We start from the raw sequence: 11,647 nt of genomic DNA on the forward strand, positions 1-11,647 counted from the left end.
TTTTGTGTAGATGGATTGGTGGACCATTTTTTTACGGCAACATGCATATTCCTTCCTCCGTACAGATACTGTGTGGCAAACACAAACAAATGTTAACAGAAATGTAATATATACATAGTCTACACAAACATATTCCTTTCTCAGTTCGGAATATACTGTTTGGCAAACACAAAAATATATATTAAAAGTAACGTAATAAATACAGAGTCTACACGAACATATATCATTCTTTGCTACGAATAATGGCAATCAAGTACTTTTGTCCGTAAAGATAGTCGTTACGGATAAGGTTGCCGGTTGGACCAAAATCACGTCCACTTAACCAGAGGATGCTACAGTACTGTAAGTACCAAGACGTATTTTTGTAATTGAGATTATCAAGTATTACTTTAACGGAGTTGAATGCGAGGCGTTGGCTGGCTTGAATTTTGCACAGAACTTGGAAATATATTAATAATTGCGAAATTAGCAGTTATATTTATACATCCTATTACAAAATGTACGTTACCTTGGAAGTCGACTATAAAACAGAAATATTGCAGTGCGAAAAGTTTCAGCCAATAAAAAATGCACAACAAAATGTCCATACAGCCATACAGAATTTCCATACATACTTGTTCTGCTTGATTTTACATGAACCTCTTACACTTTGAAATGCAATTTACATGTATCATAATAAACTTAGATTTTAAGAATTCATTTAAAATACTTAAACCGTACTATTTTTTTGTCGAAAGAATAAAGCTCTACTTGTTATTTGGCAAACAAACTGATCCATGATTTCAGTGGCTGGGGAAAAAAAATAAAATAATAAGCCCACATATACTTTGCAAAGCACAGAAAGTGCAGGTAAGGTGAAAGAAGCAGGGAAAGACAAAACACCTAAAATTGCTGTAAAGGACATTAAGACAACACTGACACTAAGTCACAGAGAAAAAGTGATAAAAACGTAACTGCACGTTGATTCAGAGTTAAAACCCAGGCTAATCGAAGAACCATTCATAAGAAAAGTAAAAGCAATATTCATCAATCTGTCATGATGCAGCAAAGTTTAAAACTATTTGGCATATAAATTATAAAAACAAGTCAATAGCATTCGTTTTTTTCATCAGGGCAAAAAGAAAAAAATTCAAAAGTTGTATTCAATGTAGCTACAAACTATTTCTTGAATGATATTCATCTCTGACTTCAAGTAAAATGGTCATTTTGTAAATCATGTATATATAAGAACACTATTTCATTAACCTTAACGATCCCCATCAAGTCAAAACTCCAACACCAGGGTTTGCTGGAATCTGTTGGAGTGAGTACTAGTATGAGGCTAGGTATACCACCATAATCAGGGTCCAAAGGTTATGGTGTTGAGTTTATGGTGTTGGAATTTGTAGGAGTGAATAAGTTTCCTCGTATATCAATAAAAGGGTTTAGGGTTTATAATTTGGATCATAAAATTGTAGTTATATGTATAGTATTTCATACATGTTTTTTCTTAATTGACAGCATGGCAACTGTAGTATTTTTATGTGTTGTTGGTTCAATACTCTATGTTGATAGAAATGATGAACTAAAGTAAGAGGTTTATTTCAACTTTAATTACAGACTGGTGCAATTTTGTGTTTTAATTTAATTCCCTAACATAATTTACTAGGAACCGTACCCATCCTGGCAAATTCCAACACCATATGGGAAACTGCACACACATAATTATTTTTGACCTTGATTCTGGAGGTGTGCCCAACCCAATGTAAAAAGACTGTCAGATTAGGGGTATTGTGCCCATCCTGACAGATTCCAACAAAACTGCCGTTGGGGTTTGATGGGTTGGGGGAGGTTAGGGTTTTCATGCTCATTGCGTTCGACAGCTGCAACCGCTGTTATTTCAATGTCTACATGCACGTGATACTCACTTCATTTACTGTCACTAGTGTAAATGCCAATTTTGTTTCACATACCTAAACTATGTCTTATACGAGATTTGAAGGTTTGCATGGTGGAAAGATACTAAGACAAGATAAGTTGCGGTAGCACCAAGTGAAAAATCTCTTTTGTGAGTATGTGCGGTTCTGAAGAGAACCGGAGGGACTCAACGTCTCAAACAGTATGCTCTGCCCGTCGTCAGGAGAATGAGGGATTCCAACGATGATGCGATGTTATAAGGATGGGTGCGGTGAGGCGTGAGAAGGATGCAAGTTGACTGAGGGATGCTGGATGATCACTGGAGCGTGTCAATACTCAATGAGGGGGCAAAGGGGAAGGAGCTCAGGGTATAGGTGACCCATAGGCGAGAACTGTACCTAAGTTGTCCTAGGGTATAGGAATTGAAATAATTTGGTTTGGCACGAATCAGAAATGGCTTCACCCTTAACCATGCAAGACCTGAAAACCTGCCTCCTCCCACGCGTCGGGGGTCGTGACGCCGCCCATCTCATCGTGGACCTTGAAGCTCTGAGCGTTCAGGTCATATCCGTCCTGTGGGTGCAGAGTCAGGGATTTCTGCATGGTGCCTAACTGGTTGCCACAGTAAAAAGTGCCGCATTTTATGAGACCTGCATTGACCAAACAGAGAGTTCATTTCATCATTCAGTCATTATGAAGGATGCAAGCCATTACCTGTACTTGAATAAACCATACTGATGTGCGAGCCATATCGAAACAATTTCTCAAGCTCCTCTTGGAGTGCTGCTTTTTGATCTATCAGGGGCAGCATCTCTATAACTTTTCCTGAAGAATTCTAAAATACAGGGTTTCCATCCTCGAGTTGTCCCTGAGAAATATCCAAAATTCCATGATAAATAATTTCACTTTGACATGCCCAATTTTGTTGGGCAGGCCACTGCACCCCAACTTGCCTCTCTCGGCCTAGCAGTACAAATGGGTACTGGGGAGTAACCTGTGATTGACTGGCATCCCATCCAGGGGAAGTAATGTTCTCTGTCACATGCCAAGAGATTTCCTTGGTCTGATGGGCTATATTGGCTTGTGACAGACTTTTGATGTTTTAATCTTGCAAATGAATAGTACAAGCTGTCATCCACAGTCAGCCAAACAACTTCAATGGGTAATCCCTGTAAAAGATACCCTCATTACTTATGTAGCATGATGATCAGAATGTACAATGCCCTCAAAAAATTTGCATAGATAAATCTCCAAGATAAGGTCCTCACTCACTTGCCTCTCCTGGATCCTGTCGAGTCGTTGATCCTCACATTCGTCATTTATCGCCTCCAGTTCTTTCATGGCCTTCTTCATCTTTTTAACTTTATGACAGTTGCCGCATTCTCTCTTCTCAGATCGATTCAATAAAGGCCAAGTCATTGATCCCAGATCCTGATGCGAAAATGACATCCCACATGGATTGCTTCCGTGGTAACCTGTCATCACCGGGGTCACTGTGGATGGAGTTGGTGAGCCTCCATCCTGGCCAGTGCCTGATTGTGATGATGGGTTTATTGGTCCCACTTGCATGGGTGAATGATTCTCGATGTCATCATCATCATCTGGACATCCAGGACTTTTTACTTGCTTTCAACGATTGTTCTGACTTCTGCAGAGACATGTTCCCCATCATCCTGTCGACACTGCTTCCCTGGACCAAATTAACAGAGTTTTCCTTCTCGGCACTTCCGAAGCCAGATCCTGGACTTGAAACGTTAGCAGACCCAGCAAACTTTTCTCCATGATATGAAGATGCTCGGACTTTGAGATAAGCAGCCTCGTGCGAGGGTTGCTCAGAGGGCTTATTCTGAAGGCTGGATAATCTTGGAAGTGACCTCTGCTGCGTTGACTGACCATCTCCAGAAGTTGAGATAGGAGAACCATCATCAACACTGCAGGTTCTTCTCTCGGTGTTACTTTGGCCAGCAGGAGATGGTCCTCCAGGAATACTGTTTCAGAGTCTTAGGACCCTCCTGTTTAACTGGTGGGGAAGTGGGAGTAAAATGATCTGGATGCTCGAGAGTTCCTTGTTGAGAGATCTTTGGCCCAATTGTCGTTGGTGTACATGTATTGCCAACTTGAAGTGAGTTCTGATCGGGAGATTGACCATCACCTTGAAAGAAAAAAATGCTGAATTGTTTCTATCAGTTATACACTTATGATGTTAAAGACAAGAACAAGCACCAAATATATATTCTCACAGAAAATATGCATTTTAGAAAACAAATCAAACATATTCTGGTCGTACAAGGGTTACATTCTCTGCAGAAACGTCTTCTTCAAGTCATCTCTTTTAATTTTGTTGAGAAGTGATAGCACAAATGTGTACTTCATTTCAGAAATTATCCCTCGGCTTTCAAGAGTCTCAAAAACATCCAAAGCATCAGCAGTTTCTCTCACAGATTTAGGCAAATATTCTTCGCACAAATATTTTATCTGTTTAACTTCCTTTTCTTCCAAATTATGTTACAACCCTTAATAACCCTTAAATATTATTAAATGAAGGGTTAAACGAAAAGATGGTATCCGTGCAGTGTCATTATAATTACTGGCCGCCATAATTGGTTCTTAAAAGTGTGATTTTCTTTTGGGTATATATATATATATTTAGTGTGTTTTTCTACCACAAGTTATATGAACTTAATATGATGTTAAGTCGAATGGATGCAAAAACAAGGACAAGCTCATCATCAAAATTTCCTTCTCGCTCATAACCAAGATGGAAGTGTTCCATTAGCCTTAAGTACAGTTTCAGGACAGATCTGAAAATAAAAAAAGAAAAAGACAAATGATGACAATGATTAAATCCAATGCAAATAATTAGTCAGTAAGACAACTTTGATGAAATTCGTCAGAGCAATGCTGATATCAAACTTGGGTTTATATGCTAGGTTCATAACAATACATGATTGTGATTTAATCTTTAAACAAAATGTTCGACTTTCCAGCCTATAAGTAATCACCGAATATCATACACAATTGTCCGAGTGCAATCGGTCATAGACTATTGAGTCTGTTGGAGCAATTTGTTCTATGTAAGCATGCAGCTATAGTCTTTGGGGTCTAGGTAGGCCGAAACATCTGCAGAGTCAATTTGTCAGGCTAAGGTTAGGATTATTATGCAAGTCTAACTTAGTGGCAGTCAGTCTGTGATTCGGTCAGTCAGTGAGTATGCGAGATAGGCATAATAAGGTTATAGTCGTGGCGTATCCACTATCCAGAGGGGGTAGGGGGCACCTTGCCCCCCGCCCCGGCGGATTTTTGTTGAAAAATATTTTGTTTTAGTAAGTATAATTTACATAAATGGTCAGAGAGTTTTGACTCGCCGTGAAAATCGGCATATATTTCACAGTATGCATAATAATGATCAGTTTTGAAGAGCGCCCCCATTTGGAAGTGGGTACCAGCCCTAGTCTGGTTCCCAGGCCAAAAGATTCTGACTATTCCTGAGCAGAATCTTAGGTCAGGTAGCCTCCGGTAATACATTGTATTACAATTTACGTCACGTGACTAAAACGGGAGGAATTCCTCCTTTTTCCGAAACTTTCCGAAGTTTGCCGAAGTCGTTTCGTCGACAATCGGATAGCACCCGAGTATTTCCGAGTATATAATATAGATAATATAGGTTTAATTAATTGCTAATTGCTGGTTAATTTTATTTTAAATGAGTTGATAATTAATATTCATTGCTTTCATTTAGAAAACTTGAAATTCAACGACGATTTGTGCATCAAATATACTCGCATCGTACGGGCGAACTTTTTGCTGCGTCATGTACAATTTTGAATCTGACGACCGTTACCGAGATTTTCCAAAACTCGGTCTTCATTCGGCTCCGCCTGCTAACAGTGCTATTTGGGTGCCTAATTTTGAAGATTCCAGATCAACATTAGTCAATGTTATCTTACAGAAACATCAAACTGTATTGTCATAACTGTATGATATTACGATGCAAGTGATTTATTTAAAAATTTGATCAGAACATTAAAAGCTACAAGCGAGAAAGCGAAATCGGAAACGAAGCCGAGCTTTGAAAAAGGGCTATCAATGTCGTCATGTTTATTTTTAGCCACGGAGGCTGCCTGACCTAAGATTCATCAGGAAAAAAATGTCTACATTTCGTCGCGGAAGTGCGGTTTCTCTCCCCCCCCCCCGACATTAAAAGCTGGATACGCAAGTAGTTATAGCTGGACACTCTAGGACAAGGACAAATGTTAACCTTGACTCAGCTCCGGGTACTGTCTTCATAAAGCTGGTTTCCAAAGTTCAACTTGGCACCAAAAGGACTTGGGCCTGTATATTACATGTAATAAGACCTGACCACAGTTGCAAGAGGTTTTTACGTAAATACTTTGGCAACCATCATAGAAATGACACTATCAGGTCTTTGTTTTGCGCTCCACTGCCTGGGTTTTTTCCAACAACCATGGCGTCAAAACCTCGATGTTTTTGCGGGAACCCGCATGGCTAGTACCGTGGACACGATGGGTACCACCCAACTTCATTTCGCAGAATAACTAGTAACTTCATTGCATGAGGCCAGCAACATAACTGGTAACTTTCGCATCGGGCGCACGGTGCCAGTCGTGTGGGTTCCCGCAAAAACATCAAGGTTTGGCGCCAAACTCCCTAAACGTGACAATCACAATCATCATCAGAAAATAAAACACACGGTCATGTATTCCCAAGAAAAGGCCATACGGCTGGTCGGTGAGGTTAAATATAAAAGTTCCCTCCTCGAAAAATATGTTTAAACTTTTTATTAATGGAGAAATACACTTGCCGTCGTCCAGAGCTGGTGTTTTGCATATACGGACTTTTAGTGGTCTCTGATTGTGTATAGTGCGCCCCCTGTGACAGTGGACTATATTCCCTACGCGATACCTAATTTTCTTCAGGATGCATGACGTAATGTCTACGAGCCCTCATTGGATAGAATTTGTTTAAATTTAACAATAACACGGGGGTGTGCGTGACACGTGCACGCTTCATTAAGGTAGAAAGCTACCCACAATGCTTTGCAACTCCTGTGCTTCCTTCACAATTTTTTTGCGAATTTGTCAAATTAAAAGCATAGTCATCCGACAAATAAGTTACAACAAAAAAATCTCACCATTACAACATTTCATGTATAGTTGGGGTAAGTTTCCTTATTGCAAATATTCCTTCGGGCCTCTATTGAACAAAAAGAAATTGTTATAAGTGTAATTGTATAGCTTTTTAAAAATCTTTTATTAAAATCCGGCTAAGGCGAAATATTTTTTTAAATGTGTTTTCAGCATCATGTGGGTTCCGCAATAACTTACATTTGTATATTTTACCGAACAGTTTAAATTTCAATCGCGCAACTGTTTGGATATGATTAGCGGGAAACCGACATGCCTAGCATTGTGATAGCCGGTTGTCCCTGGACTTGTGGGTTTTCTCGTTAACAACGCTCGTTAATCACTCTCAGGGATGATTCCTGGAACAATCTACATCGAAATATACTCGATGCCATTTTAAGAAAAAAAACCAACTTGAAGACACCCCACTAACAACGTGAAAATGCAATTTATTTAGATATGACGACAGTGAATATATGGCTGTCCTTTTCCTTATTAATTTTGCCTGTCGGAAGTGAAAGCCAAGCTATTTACAAATAACATTAAACATACTAATATATATTTTTGGTTTTATTTTTATGTTTTAACAGTTTAATCAAGATTTGACTTGTGTGGCAACCGCCGGTGCAACAACAATGTTGAGACACCGATTGTTGAAGGGCGCCCTCCTCCACGAACCTTTTGTTGGTTTACAAAGATGATCCAATATTAAATGAGCAACGGGAGTGCACAATGGCATGGTCAGCAGACTCAACTGTGTGTTTCGGATCATTAAATTCAAGCACAGTCATCATCAATGGGGTTTAAGCCATTAAGAAAGTTCCATCCAATCCAAGGACGATTTCATCACGAGTAGGGCTTGCGTAATTTTGCTTTCGATTTTCGAGTCTTTTTTTTTTTTTTTTTTACTGATTATTGCAACATTGGCATTATATAACTGTCAACGCCACAATGCTTGTTTGCTGTATGTAGCTTTCTTTGTGAATATGAGATGTAATTTCCCGATTTTTTTTCAAGGAGTGTATTTGTAATGCACGCTGTATATTATGAATAGACAGAGTTTTGGAACCTTTGGAGCGTTTATCAGTAATTGCGATATCGGAGTCATGTCAAAGGAATGTTGTCAATAGTGCGTGTTTACAGTGGTCGCTGGCGGTTTGATATTTGTCAACAAGTTTTGTCAACAGCTGAGATCAGTCAGCTGCTCCTAAAACTTGAAAAGAATGACCACGGTTTAATGGTCGGAAAGAAAGAAAACAACTTCCCGGGCCGGATTTCTTTTAAATGCAGTTTGAACTCCAACAATATTAATTGAAATCACATAATATGAATAATAGTTCATCCGAATTGGGAATAAATTTCAAAGACTAAATGCTACAACCCCAGACAAAAATGACATTTATTTGTTTAAACTCAACTTTACTAGTTAGCTATGTTGTACGTTTTGGTTTGTTTGTGTTTGTCTAATGTTTTGTTTTTGTTTCTGGTTAATATACATATGTCCTCCCCCCATATCTGGCCACACACACCGCTGTTGCAAGTATAAGACATTCGGGACACCCCCTGAACTATTTTTAATCGCAATGACTCCGAGGGAATTTTGTTTCTCCCGATTTCTTTCCGTTTTAACAATTTGGGATTCCCCCTTTTTGTTTCTGTTAGGTCCCGCATGTCTACAACTCCACACGCGATTGTGGAAGTCAAGATCATGGCACAGTGTTGGTCAATAATTCACGTGAGTATGACCAGGGGGTATCAATTCCTTTACACAATGACAATGCCCAGCGTGTTTTCGTTTTGGCCAATGATTCATGATATGGGGCTTCCCCCGCAACAGCGCATCTGATTTGGGTGCTATTGTTGAATCGTTTGTCTCGTGGCAAACTTCCGATCACCGGATTCACACTTCCTTCCGCATTCTGTGTATGGTTGGGCAATTAGCCCATTGTCATGCCCTCACTTATCCGTGTTTTGTTTATTTGATTTTCCAGGCCCAATATTGGCTGACCCAACGATTGCTAAAATGATTAGAAATTGCCTTATAAGTTATATGGTATTTGCTTTGGACAGCATAAATAAATGGGGTGATGACGTCATGCAGATGTCTTGTTTCAATAACTGCATCTTTGTATCCGTTTCATTGTTATCAATATCCGATAGTAATTATAAACATGTAATACCAAAAACACACAGAACAATTAAAAAAAAAACACGTTGACTGGAGATACGCTTCGCTAGTGGTATCCACCGCCCTATCTATTGTGTGCAAGCAGTTAAATGTCCCCACTTTAAAAACTCGGGGGAAAATACAGCTCGTACAGGTATTAAGACATAGGTCTACATCAACTTTTTTAGGGGGGGGGGGAGAATTAACCAATTGCCTTTATGTGATTTTAATTAAGGTTTGAATTAGGAGCGGGACGCTCACAATTCTGCTCAGACTCGACTCGATTCATGATTAAAAGTGAAGATACAACATTCGCAAACATAAAAAAAGGAATTATCACGAAATATCTTACTGAATTGTTAGGGAATGACAGTCCAAAGCATCCCGCTCTTTGTGTGCTGCCGTTTTCTGGAAAACTGATATTTTTCCAACGCTGGTCGGCCGACCAGCGTTGGGAAAAAAAAACACTTTTTTTCAAAAACTTCTCCTTAATTTTCATATTTAGTTATTCTGCATTTTCTTTGCAATTGATTACACACCTGTGAAGGGGTACAAGCCTGGTAGACTGATTCTCTGACCTTATAATTCCCCATAGTCTATAAATTGCTCTATTTCATCTTAAGTGGGGTCAGGGAACCAGACTACAAGAACATGATTGGTTTTCTTGGTTTTCCAAGCATCTACAAGCCCAAAACGTGAAACAAGTCAGTTTAACAATATTTGCTATAACATACTAATCCTCCAAATCCATTTATTTCAGAAAATTGCAGCAAAAGCAAACGTTGTACATTCCCTTTAATTCCATGATCCACAACACATTTTCAATATATAAACATGCTTGCAAACGTTGACAGTCTCTTAAGTCGGGGTTTCTGAACTAACATGTAAAATAAAATGTACATTTACTTTTAACATGCTGGCGGGCGGACAGACTTTAGCGCAAAACCTAACTCGGGCCAAGTCTAAATTCAGCTGTGAGCGTGAAACGGGCGCAATATACAAATGTCTTTCTAAAGGATTGTGTGCTTTTAAATGCCACAAAAGATTGTTCAAGGACATTATATTCATTGAAAAATTCGTTTGAAAACAACCAGGGAATGGTATGCAAAGAAAAAAAATAGAAATTTCCCCTCAATGTGCATAAAAAAATCAGTGTATGGGATACATTACGGGCCAGGCGTAGCCATGCCTGACTTTTTATTGCATGGATTGGGTGTGCCATTCTAATTATCGTTCTAGAGATACATGTGTGACAACATTCCATAGAAAGGACACTGGTTTATTCCCACGATACTATGCTCTGAAGGGAATTATCACTTATTACATCTATCTTTTCCGCGTTATTCAAAAAGCAAAATTATGGGATATATAAGTTATTGTAGCTGCGATGGGCATCATATACTAGTTCTTTCATTATTCAAACGTGCGTGGGCGCTTTTGACATCTAGCTTGCTTCATAACAAAGAATCTTTTTAGCTTCTAAGGTTTGAGGAATGTTGTCTGAAGATGCAAGAATGACACAAAAGGAGTTTAACTGATGTTGAAGCAAAGCCAAACCGACAGAGGAATGTTTCCTTTTCACTTTATTTCCTATTAGGTCAAAAATCCAGGTGTGCGGCGAAAACATGACCCCGTCGAATTGGTAGTTGCATTCTGGAAACGTTAACAGACCATAACATATCCAAATGCTTGAAGTAAAGTATTCAGATGTACCGCTGAGCGGCATATTTTAGTGACTCGTCTCAGACCCAACCTACTTTTTACATCTGCCCTTTTAATTTTTCCTCTATAATGTTTCGCACATTCAAAGTGGTGCCACATCAGCCACAGAAGTAAAACATTACCGTAAGGGTAAGTCTTTATTACTGCCCATCAGGTACATAGAATATTACACGTAGGACCTCTATGGGACGGCCCTGCTGGAAAGAAAAAAATCAGACGGAAAGTTCATTCACGGACTCAATATTCAGTCAAAAACACCACCAAGAAAAGTACATGCATTGTATTGTTAAATGGCGTGGTTGAAAAGAAGCAATTTTGTCATGAACCGTTTCGCATTATTACTTAATAGTTGAATATCAATACCTGTTTCCTATAGGTAAATAATGTCCATTAGTGTAATCGATGTTTCAAGAAAATTGTACAAAAACGTAGGTTGTCAATCGGTTACGAGAACGTATTTCATATTAATTTCAGACCGTCACTTCATCGCATTGACAAGTCCTATTAAGGCCATGTCTTACACCGATGTCAAAGATTAATTTCCTGAAAGGTGTAATTAATGACAAGGTAATTGAATTACACGCCCGGCTGCGTTTCGGTGAAAACCCCTTTGGGGAATTGTTAATTAATTTGTCCACTACTTTAATGTTCTTTGGCCTTCGGTCGGGCTTTTTAGTCATTCGCGCATGCGCAAAGACACCGCCAGGATGTCAAATCA

The sequence above is a fragment of the Patiria miniata genome, unplaced genomic scaffold, assembly GCF_015706575.1.
Source record: "Patiria miniata isolate m_02_andy unplaced genomic scaffold, ASM1570657v1 HiC_scaffold_24, whole genome shotgun sequence".
Taxonomy (NCBI): Eukaryota; Metazoa; Echinodermata; class Asteroidea; order Valvatida; family Asterinidae; genus Patiria; species Patiria miniata.